This window comes from Molossus molossus, unplaced genomic scaffold, assembly GCF_014108415.1.
Source record: "Molossus molossus isolate mMolMol1 unplaced genomic scaffold, mMolMol1.p scaffold_m16_p_11, whole genome shotgun sequence".
Lineage (NCBI taxonomy): Eukaryota > Metazoa > Chordata > Mammalia > Chiroptera > Molossidae > Molossus > Molossus molossus.
Window position 1 is genome coordinate 107,317,009 of NW_023425346.1, and position 25,175 is coordinate 107,342,183.

Consider the following 25,175-nt stretch of genomic DNA (forward strand, 5'->3'; position numbering starts at 1 on the left):
GCCCTCAAGACCGTGGATGCTTGCTCCCAAACCTGCTCGTGCCAGCTATGCTTGCTAATGTAATTACGTACTCTAGAAATAACACAAAAGAAGAAAGTAAGAGCAAAAGAAACAGTTCTGTGAATACTAAATTTAACACACTGAAATTTCTCAGCAAGGGCAAGTTGCTTTTTAAAAATTATGCAGTTAGGCCCTGGCCGGTTTGGCTCAGCGGTTAGAGCGTCCGCCTGCAGTCTGGAGAGACCCGGGTTCGGTTCCCGCTAAGGGCATGTACCTCGGTTGCAGTTTGTCCCCGGCCCTGGTTGGTCGTGCGGGTGGCAGCCACTCGATGTGTCCCTTCACATCGATGTTTCTCTCTCTCTCTCCCTTCCTCTCTCTCCCTCCCATTCTATCTGTACAAAAAATGGAAAAATACCCTCGGGCGAGGATTAAAAAAAAAAAAAAAAAAAAGAAATATTTAAAATAAAATAAAAATCAAAATCATGCAGTTAGAAAAAAAAAAAAAAGGCAACTCAAAAATCTCAAGCAATGCCACCTTCCAACTACTTTGTCAGTGTCTTAAATTCCTGATCCACTTAAAAGAAGCTGATGCTGAATGTCCCAGAGGATGCGTTAAGTTTATGTAAGAAGAGACTGCAGCATCCGGTCAGCAGACCCTCAGGTAGACTCTCAGCCCCGTACGAAAGGACTGGTGGCCGAATGAACAGTACCCATTTGACCACATACCCAGTGTCCGTGTCGAGTCTGTCTTCTGTGCTGTGTAGCTGGCTGTGTCAGACAGCTGTGTTTATATAAGCATCGGCAGCTCTAGAAGGCTGCTCAAGGCACTGGGAGCAGATGGGGAGAGCCAGGTATTGACAATCACTGGCACTAGCAACTGGGTAAAGGAAGTGGGGGGGGGGGGTTCACTTACTGACCTGAAAAAGCAGCAACTGTACTATTAAATTGTAGACTATGAAGCTGGGAAGTGAGCACATGGAAAAATAGTTGTTGTTTTTTTAAGAAAGATTTTTAAAAATATGTTTGTGTTTCATTGATTTTTTTTTTTTTTAGGGAGAGAGAGAGAGATAGAAACTCAATGTGAGAGACAAACATCGATCAGCTGCCTCCTATATGCCCCCTACTAGGGATCCAACACCCACAACCCGGGCATATGCCCTGACCGGGAATTGAATCGGGACCTCTCAGTCCATGGGACGATGCTCAATCCACTGAGCCACACCGGCCAGGCAGAAACAGTGTTTATGTAACCTGCCACTTACCAAAAAAAGGTGTGTTTTAACAGGCATAGAAATTATGGATGGACACACGCTAAGTGTACGAGACAGCTAACTGCTGGAGCAGAAATCTCTGTGGTATATGATGCTCCCCTCTGGAGAGGGAAACAGGCACAAAGCAGCACTAACTGCTACAAATCAGCGAGTCATAGAATCGATGATGTCTGAGGTAAGATGTCCAAGCTGCTGACTCCAGGGACGAGACCTGCCATCTGCAAGCACCAGGACAGCAGCAGAGAGGCCGCGCCCGTGGACGCCAGCACACACACAAGGAACGGGGTGGGGTGCAGGGCACAAGGACATAGGTGACAGAGGGCATACCCTGCTGGACCTGCATCCTGCAAACACTGGGCAAAGCCCTCTCCACCGGAGCTGTGCTCCCTCCTCAGCAACCATCTGGCTTAGAGGACTTCTAGGGTCTCCATCTCTGAAACTGTTAGACTGTTTCGTTAAAGAAGACAACAAGTTCTCCTAGGTGAAGATGCACTGGCGTGCCCTGGGGTCACTCCAGGTCTGACAGCCATGGTGACATCAGAGCAGCTCCTGCACACAAAGGGTCCTCGCCACATCCGGGGCCACAGCCAGTCCCGGCCCCAGTGTGTGGTGCTTCTGGGAAGAGAAGGGCAGCGAGGCCAGAACAGGGATGGACGGCTAGAGAAGAGGGCTCCGGCAGACTCGCCGCAGTCCTACAACAAAAATATATTTTTAATTTTCCGACTACAAATCCCACTAAACCATAAGAAAAAATAATAATTCCAAGTTTGACACAGAGCAACAATTATACTTGAAGATATTTTTTTTTCCTACAATTTACATAGAAAAGTTCCATGAGCCAGAATGAGCTGGCTCATGTTTATAAAAACTTTGTAGCCATGGACACAAAGCTGGCCATGGGTGGGAATACTCAGGAATCAGAACCAGCCCTACAGATGTAAGACTTTTCTACAAAGGAAGAAACAAATGCCAGAAAAATCGAGTCTCTGGGCTCTCTACTCCCTAGAGTGTAAGCCACAGGGGTACGGAAGTGTGCCTCTGTTGTTGCCACCGGCCTGTCCCACCTCTTCACCTGCCTGTTTCCTCCTCGCTTGTCAGACGAGGAGAAAAGACTCCATTATCTTCTCCAGCACCATCTTTTTGAGGCTACTCTAACGAATGAACCTCACTTTCAGATTTAAAAACTTCGGGAAGCCCTTAATGATACAGCTGTCCCCACAGAACTGCCTCCGCACTCGGGCCACAAGCAGGGTGCGCAGCGCAGAGGTGCTCTGCTCGTCCCGAGGCAGACGACGGAGGCTTGGCCTCAAGCAGGCCACTGCGCTGCGTGAGCATCTGGAGCAGCGATGCAGTGCTTCACCTACCAAGAGAGCAAGGCAAGAACAAACTGTTAACCCCACTATTTGAAAACCAGCACCAACCAAAGAGAGACCGAACGAGACCTGTCTGTTGCTTCGCAGGGAGCCAAGGACAGGAGAGAGAAAGCACTGAGCAGTGAAAGCGGCTGAGGCCAGCTCCAAGCAGACATGAAGCACCATGAGGGATGAACTCTGGCTGCTCTGTGAAGAAGGGACTGTGGAAGGCAACTGCAGAAACTGAGAATAAAACGCGAGCAAAAGTCTGGAAACAACAACTTCCACATGTAGGTGACTGACTGGATATCACGCTACATCCACAAAATGAAACATGCAGCTTACAAGGCGTGGGAAAGCTGCATGCGCGACCACGCGTGGTCCCCAGGGCACATGGTTAATGACAAAGGAGGAAGGAAGGACATGCAGAGTGAAAGAGTCAGAAACACATGCTGTGTGTCTGTTTATAGTCGCAAAAGAAACAATAGGAGGAGGAAAGAAAGCAGACAGACAGGGATAGAAGCCAAACACTTCTGAATACACCATGATTTACAGGTTTGCTTTGAGAACCACATAAATCAGAGAACAAACTCCAAAATTAAAACACCCCGTTTCCTGTCTTGGTGCTGGTCACAGGGTGAGTTCAGTCAGTGGACAGTCACTGAGCCACATACTCTTAGTTCAGTATAATTCTCTGGACGTTTACTGCACTTTAATAAAGAGTTTACTAAAAAAAATAGAAATGAGCCCGGCCAGTGTGGCTCAGTGGTTGAGCATCAACCCGTGCACCAAGAGGTCACTGGTTCAAGTCCCAGTCAGGGCACATGCCCAGGTTGTGGGGGGCATGCAAGAGGTGGCCAATCCATGTTCTTTCTCATCGATGTTTCCATCTCTCTCTCCCCCTCCTTTCCTCTCTAAAATCAATAAAAGAAGCCCTGGCCAGTTTGGCTCAGCGGTTAGAGCATCCACCTGCGGTCCGGAGAGACCCGGGTTCGGTTCCCGCTAAGGGCATGTGCCTCGGTTGCAGTTTGTCCCCGGTCCTGGTTGGTCGTGCGGGTGGCAGCCACTCGATGTGTCCCTTTCACATCGATGTTTCCCTCTCTCTCTCCCTCCCACTCTGTCTGTACAAAAAACGGAAAAATGTCCTCAGGTGAGGATAAAAAATAAATAATAAAAAAATAATAATAAAATCAATAAAAGAAAAAAAATTTTTTTTAAATGGAAATGAGTCTTACAATGTCACCTTGGTGGCATAACCATCAGAGAAAACATAACTTGAAAACAATAATTTGACTGTATATTATAAGCGGGACATATCCTAATGAGTACTTTATTCTAAAAATATATGTTGTAAGATAAGGTATTCAAGTTAATATCCTAGAAACCAATATTTTCAGCATAAGTAAAAGATATACTTCATGTAAAGTTTTACTTGGATTGAAACTATCTACACTCAAGATTGTTCCCCGGGCCTGTCTGCTATTTGAAGCAACACAGCAGTAGTGGGCACCCCTAGACACAGACTGTGGCATCCAAACACCACTCCCCATTAAATGGAATGAGGGCACCTTAGAAAATGGTCGATTCCAGGTCCGGAACAAAACATGGACAAGACTGGACATCTTGCTGTGGCAGAAAGCAAAGCAGTCACAGATGAATGGGGCCATGCCCAGAGAACACAGAAGCCAACTTGGGGGAACAATAGGAGCATCAAAGTATGACTTCAGTGGGTTGAAACACATTTATATGCATACCCACAGGTTTATAATCCTAGGGGGAAAGCCACAAAAATGCATTGTCACTTTGAAAGCTGCTAGTCCCAATGTATTCTAAACATTAAGGAAAGAAATCTTCATTTCTCCTTTCTCTCCAGCATGAACTGTATTTCAGGGTAACCAGAACTGTTGATAAAGGAAGCCTTCTTTATAGTCAGACTTCAGAGATTCGGTAGGTTCAGGTCCAGACCATCACAACAAAGAAAGTACTGCAATAAAGCGAGTCATAATCTTTTTGCTGGTGGGAGTTTTACCTTCAATTTGTAAAAAAACACAACATCTGTGAAGCACAATAAAGAGAAGCACACACACAAAAAGATGTGCCTGTATAAGAATACCAAGGATGCCCTGGCTGGTGTGGCTCTGATTCAAGCGCTGGCCTGTGGACCAAAGGGTCCCAGGTTCGATCCCCTGCCCTGGTCTGGGAACATTCAGGAGGCAACCAATTGCTGTGTCTTTCTCAAAATGCCCCTCACCCCTTCCACTCTCTAAAAATCAATGTAAAAAATATCCCTAAGGATAAATAAAATAATTTTTTAAAACAAGAATTCCAATTTATAGATATATAAATAGAGTTAGATTTGCTATCGCCAATTCTAGGCTAAATCATGGTCCCCACAGATACCCAGGTCATTGGTCCTGAAACCCATGAATATTATAGACAAATTAAGTTATACAGACAGGTCCTAAATTTAACCATAGTGTCCTTAAAATCATATGCTTTAGAGATGGGGGACAGGGCCACAAGGAAGGCAGGCGACCTCTAGAAGCTGGAAAAGGCAAGAAATGGATTCTCCTCCAGAGCCTCCAGGAGCCCCGACACCTTGACTTTACCCCAGTGAGGCAGATTTCAGACACATTTGTGGTCTTGTTACAGTGGTAACAGGAAACTAATACACCAATGAAATAATGGATACAAGTAAAGTGGCTGTTAAACCCACTGAGTAACTGGTTAATAAAGAACTCTTTATAAGGGACACAATAAGCCTGCAGACACTGTGCCCATTCATGGATCGGGACAGACAGCACATCTCCTGGGGAAAGGAAACAAGTGCACAGCTGGACCTTGGTTTATTCTTGACACCTCCCCTACCTCCCACCCTGCCCCCACAAAACAACAAAACAACAACAAAACCCACCTGAAACCAAATAAGCATCTAGACCTAGCTACCAGTTCACAGAAAACATGAGGACTAGAGAAACACACTACACACCACTACCAAAATACAATCCACCAGGTCCAGAACGTGGTAGATTCCACAGCACAAATGGTCCTTTTGCTTTCACAAATAAATGAATGTTTTTAAAAAGAGAAAATAAACTGTTATAGATTTTAAAAGAAACTTAAAAGGTGACAACCAAATGCAGTGTGAAGACCTTTCTTGGGTTTTGATTCAAACAGAACAAGTGTAAAAACATATTTTGTGATATTTGGAGAAAACTGAACACAGAGTAGATACTGGATAATAACAAAGAATAGTTAATTTTCTAGGTATAATATCTTTAAATTCCTCCATCTACTAAAGATAAATGATAAAGAATTTACAATTGAGATAAAATCTGAGATTTGCTTTAAAAAACTCAAAACAAAAGGCATTTGAGGTGGGGCAGGAAAAGACAAAACAAAATTAGTGCCCTGGCTGGTTTGATTCGGTAGGTTGGCCTGTGGACTCAAGGGTCGAGGGTTTGATTACCAGTCAAGGACACATACCTGGGTTGTAGGTCTGATCCCTGGCCCCAATGGGGACATGTGGGAGGCAATTCACCGACGTCTCCCTCTCACAGTGATGTTTCTTTCTCTCTCTTTCTCACCCTCCCTCCCTTCCTTCCACTCTGTAAAAAAATCAATGGAAAAATATCCTCGGGTGAGAATTAACAGCAAAAAACAGTAGCCCCGCTGGTAAGGCTCAATGGCTGAGTGTCAATCCATGCACCAAGAGGTCGCTGGTTCTATTCCTGGTCAGGGCACATGCCCAGGTTGTGGGCCCGATCCCCAGTGGGAGCATGCAGGAGGTGGCCAATCGATGTTCTCTCTCATGGATGTTTCTCTCTCTCTCTCTCTCTCTCTCTCTCCCCCCTCCCTCCCTTTCTCTCTAAAATCAATAAAGAAAAAAATTTAAATCTCATTTAAGAAAGAAAAGTAAATACTGCCAATGGTTACAACCATTGGTATGTGAGATATCAGTATTCTCTTCTATTTTGGGTATGTTTGAAAGTTTTCCCAACACTTAAAACAGCTGGGTTGGTCAATCAAAACCAAAATCAGTTTCTCTGAAAATAAAGAAGCAATTAGCTCTACCCTAGACCGTGTGGCTTAGTTGGTTGGAGTTCGATTCCCAGTCAGGGCACATACACAGGTTGCAGGTTTAATCCCCGGTCAGGGTGGATGTAGGAGGCAACTCATCGATGTTTCTGTCTCACACAGATGTTTCTCTCCCCCCTTCTCTCTCTAAAATTAATTTTTAAAACAAGGAATTTGATCTTTCCAGCCTGATAAAGACAGTACACAGCATCCAAGCTCACAATGACACAATATTATCTTCACCCAGTTCTGAAATAAAAACAGTGCTACAAATGGCAGTAATTACATCTTCAGGTAGATCCCAAGGAAGTTAGAGCTCCTTTGCCCCATGGGGACCCACAAATTATTTTTGTATATCACTGGCATTAATTGGGTTCTGAGGCCATTAGGGGATCAACAACTGTAGTCATGGGGTCAAGGGGATGGTATATTATAGACAGAGCCAATCAGGGTCTATGCATGCAGCTGGGCCATTTAATACAAAACACATGATTGCATATGGTGGTGGAAAAAGGTGGTTCCCACAGGAAGATCAGGGTACTGTTTATCTCCCCCAAACGAGTGTATGTGTAGAGAGGATTACCAACTAACTACAAGGCAGCTTTAAACAGAACACCAGCCCAATAAATCAACACTAAATTTAGAAAACAAGATGTCACAACTAAGTAGGGTCTGTTCTAGGGATACAATAAGGATTCAATTTTGTTTTAAAAATTGATTTGAGAGAAAGGAAAAGAGAGGGAGGCAGAGGGAGAGAAATATGGATTTGTGGTTCCACTTATTTATGCATTCACTGGTTGATTCTTGTATGTGCCCTGACCGGGGAACAAACTCACAACCTGGCATATGGGGACAACGTTCTAATCAACTGAGCTATCTGGCCAGGACAGGATTCAATATTAAGAAGTGTATACAGCCCTGGCCGGTTTGGCTCAGCAGTTAGAGCGTCGGCCTGCGGTCCTGAGAGACCCGGGTTTGGTTCCCGCTAAGGGCATGTACCTCAGTTGCAGTTTGTCCCCGGCCCTGGTTGGTCGTGCAGGTGGCAGCCACTCGATGTGTTCCTTTCACATCGATGTTTCTCTCTCTCTCTCTGTTCCTCTCTCTCCCTCTCACTCTACCTGAACAAAAAAATGGGAAAATGTCCTCGGGTGAGGATAAAAAAAAAAAAAAAAGAAGTGTATACATTTCAGCCCTGGCCAGTTTGGCTCAGCGGTTGGTTAGAGTGTCAGCCTGCGTGCGGTCCACAGAGACCCAGGTTCGGCTCCCGCTAAGGGCATGTGCCTCGGCTGCAGTTTGTCCCCGGCCCGGGTTGGGTAGTGTGGGTGGCGGCCACTTGATGTATCCCTTTCACATCGATGTTTCTCTCTCTTCCTCTCTCTCCTTCCTGCTCTATCTGAATAAAAGATGGAAAAATGTCCTCAGGTGAGGATTAAAAAAAAAAAAAAGTGTATACATTTCACATTTATAGCTCAAAGAAGGACAATTGAACATATATACATGACTGACACATAGCCATTAAAAAAATGCCCAAAAGACTGATGAAATTCAGAATCTATTCCTTGCTTCTTAAGGAATATCAGAAATAGATGGAAATGGCCATGAAAATAATATTGCCCAGAAGTAACATATATTTAAAGTTAAAATTATCCTATTGAATTAAGTAACAAAATGGCAAAGATGTTTACTATTGTCAAAGACTGTCAATCATGCAACCTAGAATACATAATTAAGCAAAGAGACTGTTTGCAGATGAGCATCTATCTAGAAAACCCTTCTACTATAATGAAAAACAAGGAAAACTGAAAGAAAGTTCAGTAAATCGGCAAAACCACTCACACACACATGGCCCAAATCATGGACATGCCAACTCACAGCCCAGGAGACAACACAAAGATGTCTGTTCTCTCCAAGTTCATCTACATCCTCAAGGAAATGTCAAATAGTACCTGTGGCAGGCTGAATAATGGCCACCCAAAGATATCAAATCCTGACTATTTGGAATGTAAATGTTACCTTATTTGGAAAAAAGTCCTTCCCGATGTGATTAAAGATCTTGAGGCGACTGTCCTGGACTGTCTGAATGGGTCGTACACACCATCACAAGTGATCTTATCAAAGAGAACCAAAGAGCCCTGGCCAGCGTGGCTCAATTGCCTAGAGTGTCATCCCGTATACCAAATAGTGGCAAAGAACAGTTTCTCCCCTAGAGCCCCCAGAGGGAGTATGACCTTGCCAGATTCTAGACTTCTAGCCCCCGGAAACGTGAGCGAATAAATGTGTTGTTTTATGTATTTATTTAAAACATGTTTTTATTGATTTTTTTAGATAGAGAGGAAGGGGGAGAGAGATAGAAACATCGATGTGTGAAAAAAACATCAATCACTGCCTCCTGCATGCCCCCTACTGGGGGTTGAGCCACAAACCCAGGCATGTACTCTGACTGGAAATCAAACTGGGACCTCTCAGTCCATTGGACAACATTCCATCCACTGAGCCACACCGACCAGGCTGAACTGCTGTTGTTTTATTATTATTTTTTTTAATTTTATTTTTGTTACAGATGTTTCTCCTTTTTTACCCCATTGACACCCTCCTCCCCATCCGCCCCACCCCATCCCCGGCTTTGTTGTCCATGTCCATTAGTTATGCCTACATGCATATAAGTTCTGTGGTTTATCTCTTCCCACCCCCCACCACTCCCTCTTCTGAGGGTTGTCAGTCTGTACCCTACTTCCGTGTTTCTGGGCCTACCCTATTCCTCAGACTGTTATATTCATTATATTCCATATATAAGTGAGATCATGTGGTATTTGTCTTTTTCTGCTTGGCTTGTTTCACTTAGGATAATACTTTCCAGGTCCCTCCATGTTGACTCAAAGGATGAGAGATCTTTTTTTCTTACAGCTGCATAGTACTCCATTGTGTATATGTACCACTGCTTTTTTATCCATTCGTCTACTGATGGACACTTGGGCTGTTTCCAGATCTTAGCTATTGTAAATAGTGCTGCTATGAACATGGGGGTACATATATTCTTTCTGCTTGGTGTTTCAGGCTTCTTCGGGTATATTCCTAGAAGCGGGATCACTGGGTTAAATGGAAGTTCAATTTTTAATTTTTTGAGATAACACCATATTGTTTTCCATAGTGGTTGTACCAGTCTGCATTCCCACCAGCAGTGCACTAGAGTCCCCTTTTCTCCACACTCTCGCCAACACTTGTTTGATGATTTGTTGATGGCGGCCAGTCTGACAGGTGTGAGGTGATACCTCATTGTTGTTTTAATTTGCATCTCTCTGATGATTAGTGATGTTGAGCATTTCTTTGAAGTCTCTTGACCATTTGTATGTCCTGTTTGGAGAGGTGTCTATTCAGCTCCTCTGCCCATTTTTTAATTGGGTGCTTTGTCTTCCTTTTGTTGAGTTGTATGAGTACTCTCTATATTTTGGAAATGAACCCCTTATCTGACGTATCATTGGCAATGACGTTCTCCCATACAGTGGGTTGCCTTTCCATTTTGATGGTTGTTTCTTTTGCTGCGCAGAAGCTTTTTAGCTTGATGTAGTCCCATGTGTTCATTTTTTCCTTTGTTTCCGTTGCCTTAGGTGATGTATCAGTGAAAATTCTGCTGCGTATGATGTCCGAAATTTTGTTGCCTACATTTTTTTCTAGAATTTTTATGGATTCACGGGTCACATTTAAGTCTTTTATCCATTTTGAGTTTATTTTTGTGTATGGTGTAAGTTGATGGTCTAGTTTCATTTTTTTGCATGTAGCTGTCCAATTTTCCCCAACACCATTTATTAAAGAGGCTGTCTTTACTCCACTGTATGCTCTTGCCACCTTTGTCAAATATTAATTGAGCATATTGCCTTGGGTCCATTTCTGGGTTCTCGATTCTGTTCCACTGGTCTATATGCCTGTTCTTGTGCCAATACCAGGCTGTTTTGATTACAGTCGCTTTGTAGTATAACCTGATATCTGGTATTGTGATCCCACCTACTTTGTTCTTCTTTTTCAAAATTGTTGTGGCTATTCGGGGTCTTTTTTGGTTTCATATGAACTTTTGAAGTATTTGTTCTAGTTCTGTGAAATATGTCGTTGGTATTTTGATGGGGATTGCATTGTATAGATTGCTTTGGGTAATATGGACATTTTAATGATGCTAATTCTTCCAATCCATGAACAAGGTATGTGCTTCCACTTTTTTATATCTTCCTCTATTTTTTTTTTTTTTTGTCCTGTAGTTTTCTGCAAATAGGTCCTTTACTTCTTTGGTTAAGTTTATTCCTAGGTATCTTAATTTTTTTTTGCTGCAATGGTAAATGCGATTGTTTTTTCAGTTTCTCTTTCTGAGTTCATTACTGGTGTATAAGAATGCCGTCGATTTCTTGACGTTAATTTTGTATCCTGCTACTTTGCCAAATTCATTTATTAAGTCTAGATTTTTGATGGAGTCTTTAGGGTTTTCTATGTACAATATCATGTCATCTGCAAATAATGACAGTTTCACTTCCTCTTTTCCAATTTGGATCCCTTTTCTGAATTGCTGTTGTTTTAAAAAGAACATGTGCATCTGTGAGTTTATCTTTTGATGTAAGTGCCATTTCAACTCAGCAGGAAGGATGCACTGGGCAATAAATAGAACCAGGCCAATTTGCTATCCATTTTGGAAAAATATAAAGGGTGATCCCTACCTCACACCACACTCCAAAATAAATTTCAGTTAGAGTAGAGATGTGGAGGTGAACAGTTTCACCTTGAGGAGCTAGACAGCAGAGGAGGAACCTGCAACCTGGGGAAGCCAGAGCCTGATGATGACACAGACTGCAGACACCATCAAGGAAGACACTGACTCATTTGACCCCAAAAGCTTAAAAATTTTATATAGAAAAGACTTTCTGGTAGAGAAGTTAGGATACAAATAGTTTTTCTGTTTGGAAAACATATGAAAAGGCTAAGACACATCAACACACACTCATAGAAAGTGAACACATACTGCACATAAACACATGAATACACGTTCATCCTCACTCAGCCCTCACTCTGAGATCAACAAAGATAAACAAAGGTGATGTCGTTTGTGAAATGGTGAGAAAAAATATGTTCCTCGACCGCTGATAAAGTAAAATCAGAATGCGTTTAAAGACATACACATGCACAATCCAGCTCAGCCATCACACCGAAGAAGTTGCTCTCTTGAAGCACCTGTAGAAGACAGCAGAGGCAGAGGTGTGATACGCACAGGAAGGTCCACAGCAGCACTGTCCACAAGCAAAGAACTGGGAAGAACACAAGTGCGTGTCAATGAGGAAGTGGTCACTACATACTGTCACATCGAAACCACACGATAGGAGTGTGGTCTCCAGCAATGAAGCGATGGCTTAGATAATAGCCTGGAGAGGGCAAGAGAGTGCACAGGACTTTTGTTTTTTTTAATCTTCACCCCAGGATATTTTCCCATTGATTTTCAGATAGAGTGGGGGGGGGGGAGAGAAACATCAATGTGAGAGAGACACGTTAACTGGTTGCCTCCTGCACGACCCCAACCAGGGCCGGAGATCGAAATGCAACTGAAGTACATGCCCTGGACCAGAAATGAACCTGCGACTCTTTGGTCCGTGGGCCGACACTCTAACTGCTGAGCCAAACTGGCCAGAGCTAGGACTTTGTTTTCAAAAACTGGGACATGAGTTTCCACATAAGAGGGCGTCCACACAGCTGTGGTATCAAGGCTGACAGAGATGAAGAGGGCAGAGGGCACCTGTGCAGGAGTGGGCAGCAGCACAAGACCAACAACCAGGATGGCCAAACAGACACAGCAGGGACACTGGCATCTAGAACTGTCTGTTGGAAAGGGAGAAACTGGGACACATCCTGTGGTATTGATTGAAATTAGAGATACTGAAATAAACTTATGTTTTTCAATATATAGATATAAAATTAGACATGAGTGGTATCAAAACACAAGGACGTGTGTATATATATGTATATGTAAGTGTATACACACACACACACACACACACTCTGCAGCTCTGTCCATTGAGGGCCTGTGTGCACTGATACCCAAACGACCACCTACCTGGTGTCCAGACTCTGCTCTCTGAGTACCAACTGTCATAGAAAGAAACTGAGTTTCCTTGAAGAGAAGACTACTTCCAGGCCTGGGGCAGGCAAGTCCATGACAAGCCCAGAGTAACATGTGGTACCAGAAAGCAACATGCGCTAAATGGAGACGGGGGACATATCAAAAAGATACAAGCTGGCCTTAAGGGGCTTCCACTGGCCAAACCTGGGACAAAATGAGCATCAAAATAAATGATGATGATAAAGGATAACCTACTCAATAAAAAGAAAAACTTTTATCCTATACTAATATAAACAAATAAACTGCAAGTTTGATAGAAACAGATATTTAGTTTCAAAAGTACCTCCCAACGGTACACTTAATTATGAAGACCTCACAGTGGAGAAGGCTGGCAGAAATCACCTTAATCAAGGGACCAAAGTGAACATCACTGGTAGTGGGACAAACGGAAATCGTGTGCCATCTGACAAAATGCAAAGCTAACAACTGAGCTAGTCCAGCCAGAGAGGCAACACCTGCATCCAATCAAAAGGAAACACCTGGGCACACAATGCAATATACAGATGATACATCACAGAACTGTACACTCGAAACCTACATAATCTTATTAGCCAATGTCACCCAAACAAATTTAATTAAAAAACAAAACACAAAAACCAAACACCAAACCCACAAGGACACAGTCTGCAACAAAAAGCCTGTCATCAACACAGGCACCAAGGTCAGGACACCAAGGGAAGATGGAGTGAATGCCCTGGCGCAGAGGGGACTCAAGACCCCTGACAAGGAAATGTCAGCAAAATTCTGAGCTGGTGTGACTCAGTGGACTGAGTGCCGTCCCACAGACTGAGAGGTCCCAGTTTGATTCCCGGTCAGGGCACATGCTCAGGTTGCAGCTTCGATCCCAAGTGGGGAGCACAGGAGGCAGCCGATCTATGTTTCTCATGTCGATGTTTCTACCACTCTCTCCCTTCCTCTCTTGCTCTCTAAAAAATCGATAAAAACACATTTAAAAAAAAAAATTCTGAGCTGGGTCGTTCTGGTGACATGGTAATGGGTAGAAGGCAGCAAGGCATCCATATTAGCTCTGAGCTGGACAGCTGTATGCAGTGAAGACAGTGTCTTGTTTGTGGGAAACACACCAATGCAGCCAAGGAGTGATGAGGGTTCATGCCCCAGCTCACTCAGGGGCTCAGGAAAGTGTTCTGTATCACTCACAACTCCCCTGTAAGTATATGACAGTTCCGAAGAAGTTAATGGCAGACAGCACAACTTTGTAATTAGAAAAATGAATGCCTTCATTTGGAAATAAATTTATCAAGAGGGGTGGCAAGTGACATTGACCATTCCAGCTCAAAGTCAAAACCCAATTTTAATTAGATAAGTTTCATCATGAGAGCAACTATTAAGACCAATACACATTTCACCCACATTTTATATAGCACAACAAAACTTACCTCTGTTTGAGGACATTGTTACGATACTCCAGTCTGTCACACATAATTTGTTCCAAGTTCATGAAAGCAGATTTTTAAAACATAAGAAAAGCGCCCTGGAGGTACAGCCTCGACACACACAGCAGCACATCCCAAACAACTTCCAGGACCGCTCGCTCTCAGTGCCCCGTGAGCAGTCCAGACACCACCAGGGGGTACAGCACAAGCCTCTGGTCTGGCCAGCCATCAGCACGCCAAACCTGAACCACACAACTCTCTAGCCAGAGGCAAACTCAGAGACACCAGGACATGGAGCCAGCCATATCACACCAGAGGAGCACTGCCCACAGACGGGAGCCACCTGTAGACTTGGTGAGGAGAGTGACCATGTCAACTAGCAATGGCTTCAAGGAGAGGAAAAAATACCCCCACACATGCCTACCACTGCAGGATCGGGGTGAGGAGATGAGAAGACTAGCAAAAGTACATTTTTAAAAATCCTCACCCAAGGACATTTTTCCATTTTTTGTTCAGATAGAGTGGGAGGAAGGGAGGCGGGGGAGAGAGAGAGAGAAGCATCGATGTGAAAGGGACACATTGAGTGGCTGCCATCCACACAACCCACCCAGAGCTGGGGACAAACTGCACCCGAGGCACGTGCCCTTAGCGGGAACCAAACCCGGGTCTCTCTGGACCACAGGCCGACGCTCTAACCACTGAGAAAACCGGCCAGGGCTAGCAAAAGTACATTTTGAAATAAAAATATTCTTGTAAGAAGCCCCCAAGGCCTCCAAGTAAGTTCTGAATCGGCTAAAAGGATCGAAGCCTTCAGTAAAGCCATACCCCAGCTGACAGCAAAAATCTACTTACCCTACAGCAAGTCAACTGCAGTGAGATGAGTGAGGGAAGACCCCCAGATTGCCAGTGTGTCCTTCACAAGCCACTTCCTGCTTGAAGAGTTAGTCCTGAACTACCAGCATAGCCTGGAACCAAAAGGGCCTCTCTTGGAAGAAATCAAGGGCCGGAGAACTTCATGCACACACTCTCCTGCGCGGCGGCATCTTCAGTAGTTAAGCATCCATCCAGAAGCCCAGCCACCCAAGGACAGGAAGGAGAGGCTGACATGCACATTGCTCCAAGCAAAGGCTCTTTCACAGCTCAAAGGAAAGACACCTGGCTTTTAAAGACCGATTGTGGACTCTCCCCCAGGAACACCCCATCTTCTTCTGTTTTCCCAATCTTTCAGACAAAAGCTGCACTTACCAATCTCAAGGGGACACGTGGGTCATCTCCAGCGCCTGTATAAACTAAGAACCCCGACAGCACCAATTTGGATGGGTTGCCCTGGCTGCAGCTGGCTCTGGTCTGGACGTTCCAGAGACCGAAGGGCCACACCCGGGAGCCAAGGGACCCTGGGCACAGGCAGCCTAGCAGCAGAGCTCATCCCCGAGCAGGCACAAAGGTAACAGAACTCCGGTCTCAGGGGCCCGCAGTCAGCTCCAAGCATAGGCAAATGTAGCAAAATAGAAGCCTTGTCTCTAAAGAAAACAAGTGTATTCTTCAAATTAATCTCACACACACTCACACACACTGATTTAAACCAGTGCTACAGGACCACCTAACTAATCTACTTATCAACATCTGAACAGTAAATATAACCCAGTAACTTCATATGACAAATATTTATAAATGAGCTAAGTATTAATAAAACTAAAAACATAAGAGGGAAATGAAGAGCAACACCCACTGATTACAAAGTAAAACCTGTTGGGATAGTGCAACATATTTGATTTTGTCCCCCAGGCCGCAATCGTGGGAGTCCTCTCTAGCCATCACCTAGTAGGCACAGGAGCCAGTCAGTGTCTCCAACATAAAGAACACCACGTGAGGGACACACGCCAGGGCCTGTTGTAGTCACAGGACAACATCCAGGAACACACTCCCGGCGATTAGGACCGAGCAGCACAAACAGAAAAGATTGTGGAGGGCCATCCTTTCCTCTTCCATTTTTAATTCCAAAGAAAAAGAGTTTGAGAGCAGAAAGTTTTTAAGCCTATATATAACATGAAATCAGAAACCAAACATTTTCTACTGCGAGGAAGTCCTGAGGGGCAGAACCATTTCTCAGCAAATCACTCACCTCAACCCCAGTGTCAAAAATAGCAAAAAATGCCAAATACATGGTCCTTTTTCAAAAATTATTTCTTTTAACTCTATACTTCCATCATTTCCTCTTTCCCCCTGACCTCTTTGTTCCAAGGAGTCTGGTCCTTTTGGGATAAGGGTAGTTTCTCTAGCTTGGCCATGTCCCCTAAGGCTGTCTGTTGTGGCAACCTCTTTAGGAGAACAACTCTCTCCAGAGCCTCCAGATGACAAGTGAGGAACAGTTGCCATGCAGGTAGTTGCTATCGATGCACCTGCAAGAAAACTGCTGTTCCTCCCCTGGGAACCACACCCCCATAGGTTTGTAGGCTGACTTAGAACCAGGGAGCAGAGGAGAGCTCAGCCACCAGGCCCTCCTGTGTCTGACCTAGGTAGAGTCAGAGAGTCAGACTTCCAGTGCCCTTCCTCCCAGCCCCCATTCATGTAAATGCAGCCGCCCACGCCAGGTGACATATAGGCCTAACAAGGCATCAAGTTCACAGCACACAACTTCCCAGAAGGGCACGTCAGTTTCTGCAGGAGAGTAACTACATATACTGAAGGCACCCACCTGAGGTTGAAGTTAATCTCCCTCCAGAAAGACACCAAAAGTAGCATTGGTCCAGCCTGCACTGTGTCTAGAAGCTTTAAGGTCACTGACCTCACAGCCAGGAAGAGTGTGTGTGTCCTGCTCATGAGCAGGTGGTCAATGAGAGAGCTGAGCAGAGGGGACATTAGGCAGCGTCCTCTCTCGTTTAGATAAGGCCAAGAACTACGGTTCCGCTTCAGAAATTTGGTCCCCAGGCCCATTAGAAAACGGGATCATGCTAGTAACGATAAAAGCATTTCTGCAGAAACGCAGCGTGGCAAGGAGCCCTGGGTGCACTGGGCGGCAGCAGCTTTCACACGGTCAGTACTCCTCTGCCTCTCAGCCGTCTGTCAGTCCAACCACACCCAAACCCCCAGACAGCTGCTCTACCAAGACGGCTGCCAAAGTGACAAACCCAATGGCAGCTGAAGCACACGAGAGCAACACTCTGGGGCCTGGCCTTTGGACGGGCTTGTTTCTTTCACTCTCTCTCTCTTTTTTTAATACTCACCTGAGGACATTTGTACATTTACCTTCAGAAAGGAAGAAAGGGAGGAAGAGAGAGAGAAACATCGACCTGAGAGAGACACATCAAGTGGCTGCCACCCACACGACCCCAACCAGGGCTGGAGACAAACTGCAACCGAGGTAGGTGCCCTTAGCGGGAACCGAACCCGGGCCTCTCTGGTCCACGGGCTGACTCTCTAACCGCTGAGCCACACTGGCCAGGGCTGGACAGGCTTGTTTCTACATCTGGCATCTCTCTCAGACCCTAGAAGGCGGCTCTGGGATCAGCAGCCCATTGTAATTCACCAAAAGTCAGAATAGGACAAATGTTCAAAATATTCCCTTTTTAGTAATCAACACTGTCCTGCTGGTTCATGCCCTCAAAACAAGCACAGGGCACCTGCCATGACCAGGTTACCTGCTGCACCACAGGGGTCCAAAACAAGACACATGGATGACTTAGCTCATGACCCACACCGGGGGTGGGGGCAGGAAAGACCAAGAGGGGATTTACCCGATGAGACCTGGCCCAGGCAGCCAGGGACAATGCAGCTGGGCTGCTGCAACAGGATGATGGACACACCAGTCCAGCAAGAGCCTAGAATGGAAAGCCAACCCCTGAAGGTGGCTGCACATGTACTGACAGCACTCACCTATGGGTTACCATGGAGATGGGCCCTGACTACATCGGGACTGGGACTTTGATTTGTTCACTTCCTTACCTGGATACATTGATGAATAAGTACTTGGTGAAAAATATCTGCTTAATGACAATCAATGAGAGATATTAAAAATCCCAAGGGACACAGGATAAAAAGTTCAGTGAAGATTTTCTATTACTATCACCCATCAGTATCTGTGACATTGAGGACTCCAACGGTGCAGTTGACACAGCCCCAACTCAGCCACTCCTGCAAGCAGCTTCACTCTCAACTGAAAAATGGGGCCCATGATGGCTACACCCTAGTGCCCCTTCAAGGACTGATTGTGGAAAGCGGGCTGCTCAGCCTCAGCCCTGCTGACCTTTTGCATGAACCAGCTCATTTGGGGCTGTCCTGGGCCCTGTAGGATGTTGCACACCTCTGTCCGCTACCCAGGGAATGCCAGTAGCACCCCCGAGTCATGACAACCAAAAGGTCCCCAGACATTGCCAGATGTTCTCTGGGGGCTAAACCTCTGCTGGAAACAAAGGGGCAGAAGGGAAGCCCAGAGTCAAAGCTTCAACAGGCAAAGCCTTTGTACCCCTTGTGCACCCTTGACACAGGTCACACGTGGGATGTGTGTGAGTGACCATCTGCTCCAAGTACCCTCTTCCAAACAAAGTCACTGAGAAACGGAATTGACCAAGAGTTCAGAGCTATCAAAGGTGGGGGTGCACCAAATATTCAGCTCCTTATATTTATTTATTTTTAAATAATGTTTTTATTGACTTTTTTTTTGAGAGAGAGGAAGGGAGAGAAACATCGATGTGAGAGAGAAACAGGGATCAGCTGCCTCATACACAACCCCCACTGGGGATGGAGCCCGAAATCCAGACATGTGCCCTGACTGGGAATCGAAGAGGTACCTCTCTGTCCATGGGAGAACTCAGCTCATCTTTAAAAGAAAGGAGCTAAAGTCCTATAGACCAAGAAACGCCCAAAGTCCCAGGGCTGATGAAGAGCAGGTCCAAACTAAGTAAGGCCTCCTGATTCCAGTCCAGAGGAGCACTCTCCCCACCTCTGTAAATACCAAGTCCTCGGACCTGTATGGAGAAAGTACCAATGCCCAGCAGTTTACACCTAACACACAAGCACTGCTGTATGTCTCGCAGGGCCCATCTCCAGGAACAGCTGAGAACATCAATTCATACAAATAAAAGGCAAACCTACGAGGGTTTTCAGAAAACACTTATTTGAAAAGAATTCAAACTAACTGCTCAATGGCACTTGCTAACAAACCAAGAGCTTCTGCGCCAGCAACTTCCTGCCTCTCCTCATCCACATAAGGCCTGCCATCCCAGTGATCGGGTGTTGGGCACAGCTAAGCCTCCTGACAGGGCTCTTCACCCACAGCAGAACTGGGACAGGATGGGCAGGGCTGTGGGGGCTGCATTAATACACTAATATTACAGCAAGCTTGCTGCTGGTCTACCAAGGAATGTGAATTTTAGCATAAAAATATTGTAAAATACAACCACAACAAAACAATGCAAAAATCAGCAATCCCTCATGATTCTTCCCAACAACTATCTTCAAATGTATTGCTGTACAGGATCACATTAATGCATTGTTTCACCACCTGCTACACTTAGTGCCATTAAAAAATGCATCATGCCCTGGCCAGTGTGGCTCAGAAGGCTGAACGTCGTCCCATGCACCAAAAGGTCGCCAGTTTGATTTCCAATCAAGGCACATGCCTAGGTTTTGGGTTCAATCCTTGGTCAGGATGTGTACAGGAGGCAACCAATTGATGTTTCTCTCTCTCTCTCTCCCCCTCCATCTTCTTCACTCTCTAAATAAAACCTTGTTTACAAAATGCATCATGCTGTCTTTCAAGCCTATACATACAAACTGACCTATTAGCAACTGCATGAATAGGATGAACACAAATCCCATGCTGATGTTGCTCTCCCTGTTTTTTGTGATTACAAATGTTGCAGAAGAGATAATCCTCTGCCCACCTGAGCCTGCACCTCCACAGGACAAACTCTGAGAGATACAGTTCTGTGATGACGAGGGGGTGCATGGGTGGGCACTGACAAAGCAGATGAAACTCTACAAGCTACGCTATTCACACTCCACAACATCCGCATAGTATACCTGACCCCTCACCCTTGATAATTAAAATGATCGTGCTATTTTTCCTAATCTGTAGAGAAATATGATTTTAATGTCAATTTGATCATTCAGTGAAACTGAAATCTTGCCTTGCTTATGGGTCATCTAAATTTCTTAACTGTCAAAACCAACCTATTCACAACCTCTGTCCACTTTTCTGCCAGGATGTTTCAGCATTAGATGAAGCAAAATCCACAGCCAGGCTACTAAAGAGAAAAGCAAATAACAGAAAGAACTATAAATTTCAGTGGAACTCAAGTTGTAAGCTAAAAAGAACACTGCTAAAAGGCACCCAGGGAAAAGTGATAAGAAAATTCTATCAAAAAGAACCTGATTGGTATGAATCAGTGGTTAGACTGTCAGCCCACACACCAAAGGGTCTCAGGTTTGATTCCTGGTCAAGTACCTGGGGTTGCAGGTTCGATCCCCACTACCAGTCGGGGTATGTGCAGGAAGCAACCAATACATGTGTCTCTCACATTGATGTTTCTCTCTCTCTCCCCTCCTCCTCCTCCTCCCTCCTCCCCTCCCTCCCACTCTCTCTTGAAAAAGAAAAAAAAAAAAAATCAATGGAAAAAATATCCTCAGGTAAGAATTGACAAGGAGGTAAAAAAAAGAGGACACGTTTTTGCCTTTCACACCCTGGCTGAAGGCTATGGAGTTTTTTCTCTAGAAAGAGAAATAGAACTGTTACAGCGGAGGGTGGAAAACCTTTCCAAAGACAGAGGAAGTAAGTTCTTCTATAGTTACTGCTAAGTGCTAAGATTGTAGCCTTCTCCCTCCCTTGGCTCCCTGAACACAGGCAGCCAAGCAAGAAACATAAAGTATTTTTCTGGATGATCTGCAGAGACCCAAAGAAGCAGACAGGATGCTTTAAGAAAATGGCCTGCCAGGGCTGCTAGAGTAAGGCACAGCTGGGTAAGCCCTGGCCACAGGCTCAGGGGCTCTGACAAATGAGCAGGCAGAGAACACCCCAGCCAGCCAGAAAATGATCTGATAAAAGGCAAAACCCCCAAACAAACAAAAAGCAGCCTGAAGGAAATAAGGGAAAACACTTTAAAACTCACTGATGTCCTCAGGTAAGAAGAGATGTCACATTCATGAACAAAAACGGGGTCACACATCAGGAACAGCCAGAACGAGAGAAAGCTCTCTGAAATAGAATGAGACAAAGTCAACAGAAGGGATAGAAAACGAAGTTGAGTGTGTCTCCCAGAAAAAGAATGGAACACCTGAGAAAACCAGTGTCAATCCAGAAGCTCTAACGGTCTCGTCCTAGAAAGAGAGCGGACTGCCCTGGCTGGTCTGGCTCAGCAGTTAGAACGTTGGCCTGTAGACCAGCAAGTCCTCGGTTCGGATCCTGCTAAGCGCACGTGCCTCGGTTGCGGTTTGTCCCCAGCCTCAGTTGGAGTCGTGTGGGTGGCAACCAATTAATGTGTCTCTCTCACATCGATCCCCCCTCCCCTCCTGCTATCTGAAGATAAATGCAAAAAAAAGTCCTCGGGTGAGGATTAAAAAAAAAAGAGAGCGGTCTCATCCTAGAAAGAGAGTGTGGCCTGCCGCCGCTGTGGCTCGGTTGGCTGAGCGACAACCTGTGCCCCCGTGCACTGAGAGGGCTCCAGTTCAATGCCTGGTCAGGGCACATACCGGGGCTGCGGACTCGATCCCCAGTAGGGGAGTGCAGGAGGCAGCAGATCGATGTGTGTGTCTCTCTCTCACTCCCTTTTTCCTTCCTCCTTCTAAAAACATCAATTAAGAAAAAAAAAAAAACAAGTCCAGCCGGTGTGGTTCAGAGGTTGGGCATCGCCACATGCACCAAGAGGTCACCAGTTCGATTCCCGGTCAGGACACATGCCCAGGTTGTGGGCCCGATCCCCAGTGGGGGCCATGTAGGAGGAGGCCAACTGATGTTTCTCTCTCTCCCTCTCATTCCTCTCTCTAAAATCAATAAAGGAAAAAAAAAACCATACAAAAGAGAAAGTAAATGAGAAGAAATCAAAGCAATAAATCAGGAAAAATGCCCAGCATTGAAGGACAGGAGCGTCCAAATAAAGGGGCCCAAAGTGGTCCAAGGGACCACCCTGCACTGGGTGTTTTGAATTTCAGAGAGAAAATCCTTCAGCCTGAAAAAAAACAGTCACATACAAAGGCCTCAGCAGTAACACTGGAAGGTGGGGATTGAGGCCTGGGACAGATTTATTTAAAAGATTAATAAAAAAACAGAATCTCATTAGATACAAAAGACTACACTTCTTGAAAAGAGATATAGACAATTGGTGAATTTGGTGTTGTGTTTTAGTGACAAATATGTAGAAAATTAAGCAAACAAACAAGACTCATAAGAACTTCATGGAAAACAAAGACTTATCCAGGAAAAGAAAAGTGACCCCATCACACCATCTGGCCTTCCTGTGAGTGACACTATGCAGTCATAATATAAACACTAAATCCTGAACTGACCAAATTAAAGATGCACCTGCTCTGAAAGCCATGTATTTGTCCACACAGTGAAGGCACAGAGTATAAGAAAACCAGAAACTTCATACCTACTCTCAGAGTCAAGTGAAGAGAATGTGTGAAATGGAGGAAGAGCCATAAATGAGCAAGTCAAGTATATATGCTATAAAGACCAAAGGAGTCAGCTAAGAGCAAATGTGGATGCTCTGCAGGGGAGGAAACATGTCTGGGAGAAGGAAGTCATAGTTTTACCCTACAACCCTTTCTAGATTTGACCTCTTAAAAAAACACAAGAAGATACATCCTTGATTTGAAATAAAATTATTTTTAATTTTAAAATTCATATGAATGCGTTAAAAAGCATCAAGGGAGCATGCACAGCGATATATTTTACCCAATTAGCACCAAGCAGTGAGATGACTAACTCCACACGATGCCCAGACTTGTCTGGGACAACATGTCTGGCTCATCTTTAATGGTATTCGAGGAACTTCAGTTTGTCTGGTGAAACAACAGCCTACTAGGAATGTCACTTCCAAAATGTCTCTGATTTCTTTCTTTCTAAGAAAGAAAGAAAATTTTGCTTAGCCCAGAATAACCTGTATAATCAATTTTTAAAATGTTATACACATGAAAAGAGTTTAATTCTGTTCTTGGTTTTCAATGTGAAATGTGTGGTGCTTCTACAATGTAAGGGAAAGGCATGCTGACACACTGAGGTTCTCTGGCTGCTTTTCTATTGGGTCAAAACTTTTACAACATTCATCTTGGACTTTCTGCAGCCATAACTCAGCAAGTGAGAACTCAGCTGTGTGATGTTTCTTCCAGGAGCTTGGTTATTTCTTAATAGAAAAGGGAAAAGCCATCCTATGTATGATCACTAGCCCTGTGGGAGAATGTGTGCTGAAGGGGTGAAAGCAGTTTAAATACTACTCGGTACTTAAAAAAGTGTGTTCTGTGCCCAAGCCCTTTTGGTAAATGAGTAAGTTTCAGTCCGGAAGCATTAGTGGAGAATATGTCTGATCCACTTGTGACTCAGATCACAAGTCATCCTGGCGGACAGTGTGATCACCTGAAACCCTGTCAGTCAGTGTCTTGGACAGGACTGACTGAAGGGCATGAAGTCTGTCACAACAGGATCTCTGCAAGCCCTCCACTCTGAGAGGTCGGCAGTATACCAAATTCTCAAGCTCTTGCCCATATATGCCCAGCTATAGCTGTCACGTGTCCCCTCTGCATTAGGTAGTCTTCCTGCTTCGAACACCCCATCCTGCTGACTCCACCTGGAAAAATTCTTATTCATCCTCTAAATCCCAGTTCAATAATAATCACATTCTTTGAGAAGACTTTCCAACAGGTAATTACTGCCTTCTCCTTCCTCTATCCAAATGTTAGACCTATCTCCATCCATTACTGCACTCAGAGCACTGTAACCTAACTATTCTTTAACCAATAAATTCTCTACACTAGACCATAAACTGCTTGAGGGAAAAAAAAACACAAAGTCTATACCCTCTTTACCTTTGCATCCCCAGACCCCTTAGCAGTGTCTGCCACACAGCAATTCCTAAAAAATGTTTCTTGAATTGAACTGTTGAAGAAGTCAAATTATGAGGCTGAAGTCAGACAATCAGAAACCCCACACAGCAAAACCAAAGGAAAAAAAAAAATTGATAATTCAGGAAGAAATTCTCCCATCAGGCAGCTGAGAAGTCAGCTTGGCCCACTGGATAGGACCGTGACTGGGATCCAGGGGCCCAATGATCTTAGGAGTGCTCTCCTTATGCTCACTGCACATGTACCCAGGTGGTGTTAACCTGGTTACAGCAGACGAGGTAAGCACCCTAATAGTGCACAGTCCATAGCGGAATTAATGGCAGTTCCAGGAAAGTTAAATCCCCACTGTAAATTATTTAACGGGCTTTCAAATGTTGTCCCTCAAGGCTCAAAGGGGTATGCTTAGTTTTCTCCAAACCTAAAACTCTAACGACAGGTTGCTGTTTCAGACCCAGAGAACTGGGGAAAGTCACATGATGGAAACACCTTCTCAACTACTTTAAACACCACTTCCAAGCACCCTAACATTAAACTTACTTAATGAGTTCAGCTTGGGGGTAGTGTTCAAAATGGTCAGATGGAAACCACAGCGCTAGGTTTCCTCCCATCTCCCACCATCCCAGGTTTACTTCCACACGTGAACATCAATCCGCGGCCTCGGATAAAATCCTGACTAAAACACCCTATCTCAACAGGGCCTTCAGCAAGTTACCTGCCAAGAAAGTGAGTATCCTTCAGCAGACCCCAGAGACAGGCGAAGTCACTGCCTCGGCTGAGGCGGCCATGAAACCGAGGACCCAAACATAACCCAACACTGAGGGGCCAGGCATCCTGGGTGAAGACGCTTCACTTCACCAGAACAGGTGTTTCACAAATAGCC

At 44.9% G+C, this 25,175-nt stretch overlaps 1 protein-coding gene across 6 annotated transcripts in view; it reads right to left on the reverse strand.

Moving 5' to 3' along the window:
- Positions 1-25,175, reverse strand: part of LOC118625116 (high density lipoprotein binding protein) — a 74,040-nt gene that overhangs the window by 47,814 nt on the left and 1,051 nt on the right. For 2 of the 6 annotated variants that reach the window (XM_036253458.1, XM_036253456.1), the window contains exons 2-3: positions 21,349-21,434; positions 20,414-20,487 (exon numbers count right to left, since the gene is read on the reverse strand). The exons of 3 other annotated variants lie outside the window; for them this stretch is intronic. The gene's annotated coding sequence lies outside the window, so the exon portion shown is untranslated. The remainder of the gene's footprint in view (positions 1-20,413; positions 20,488-21,348; positions 21,435-25,175) is intronic. One more of the 6 variants, XM_036253457.1, reaches the window with a different exon arrangement.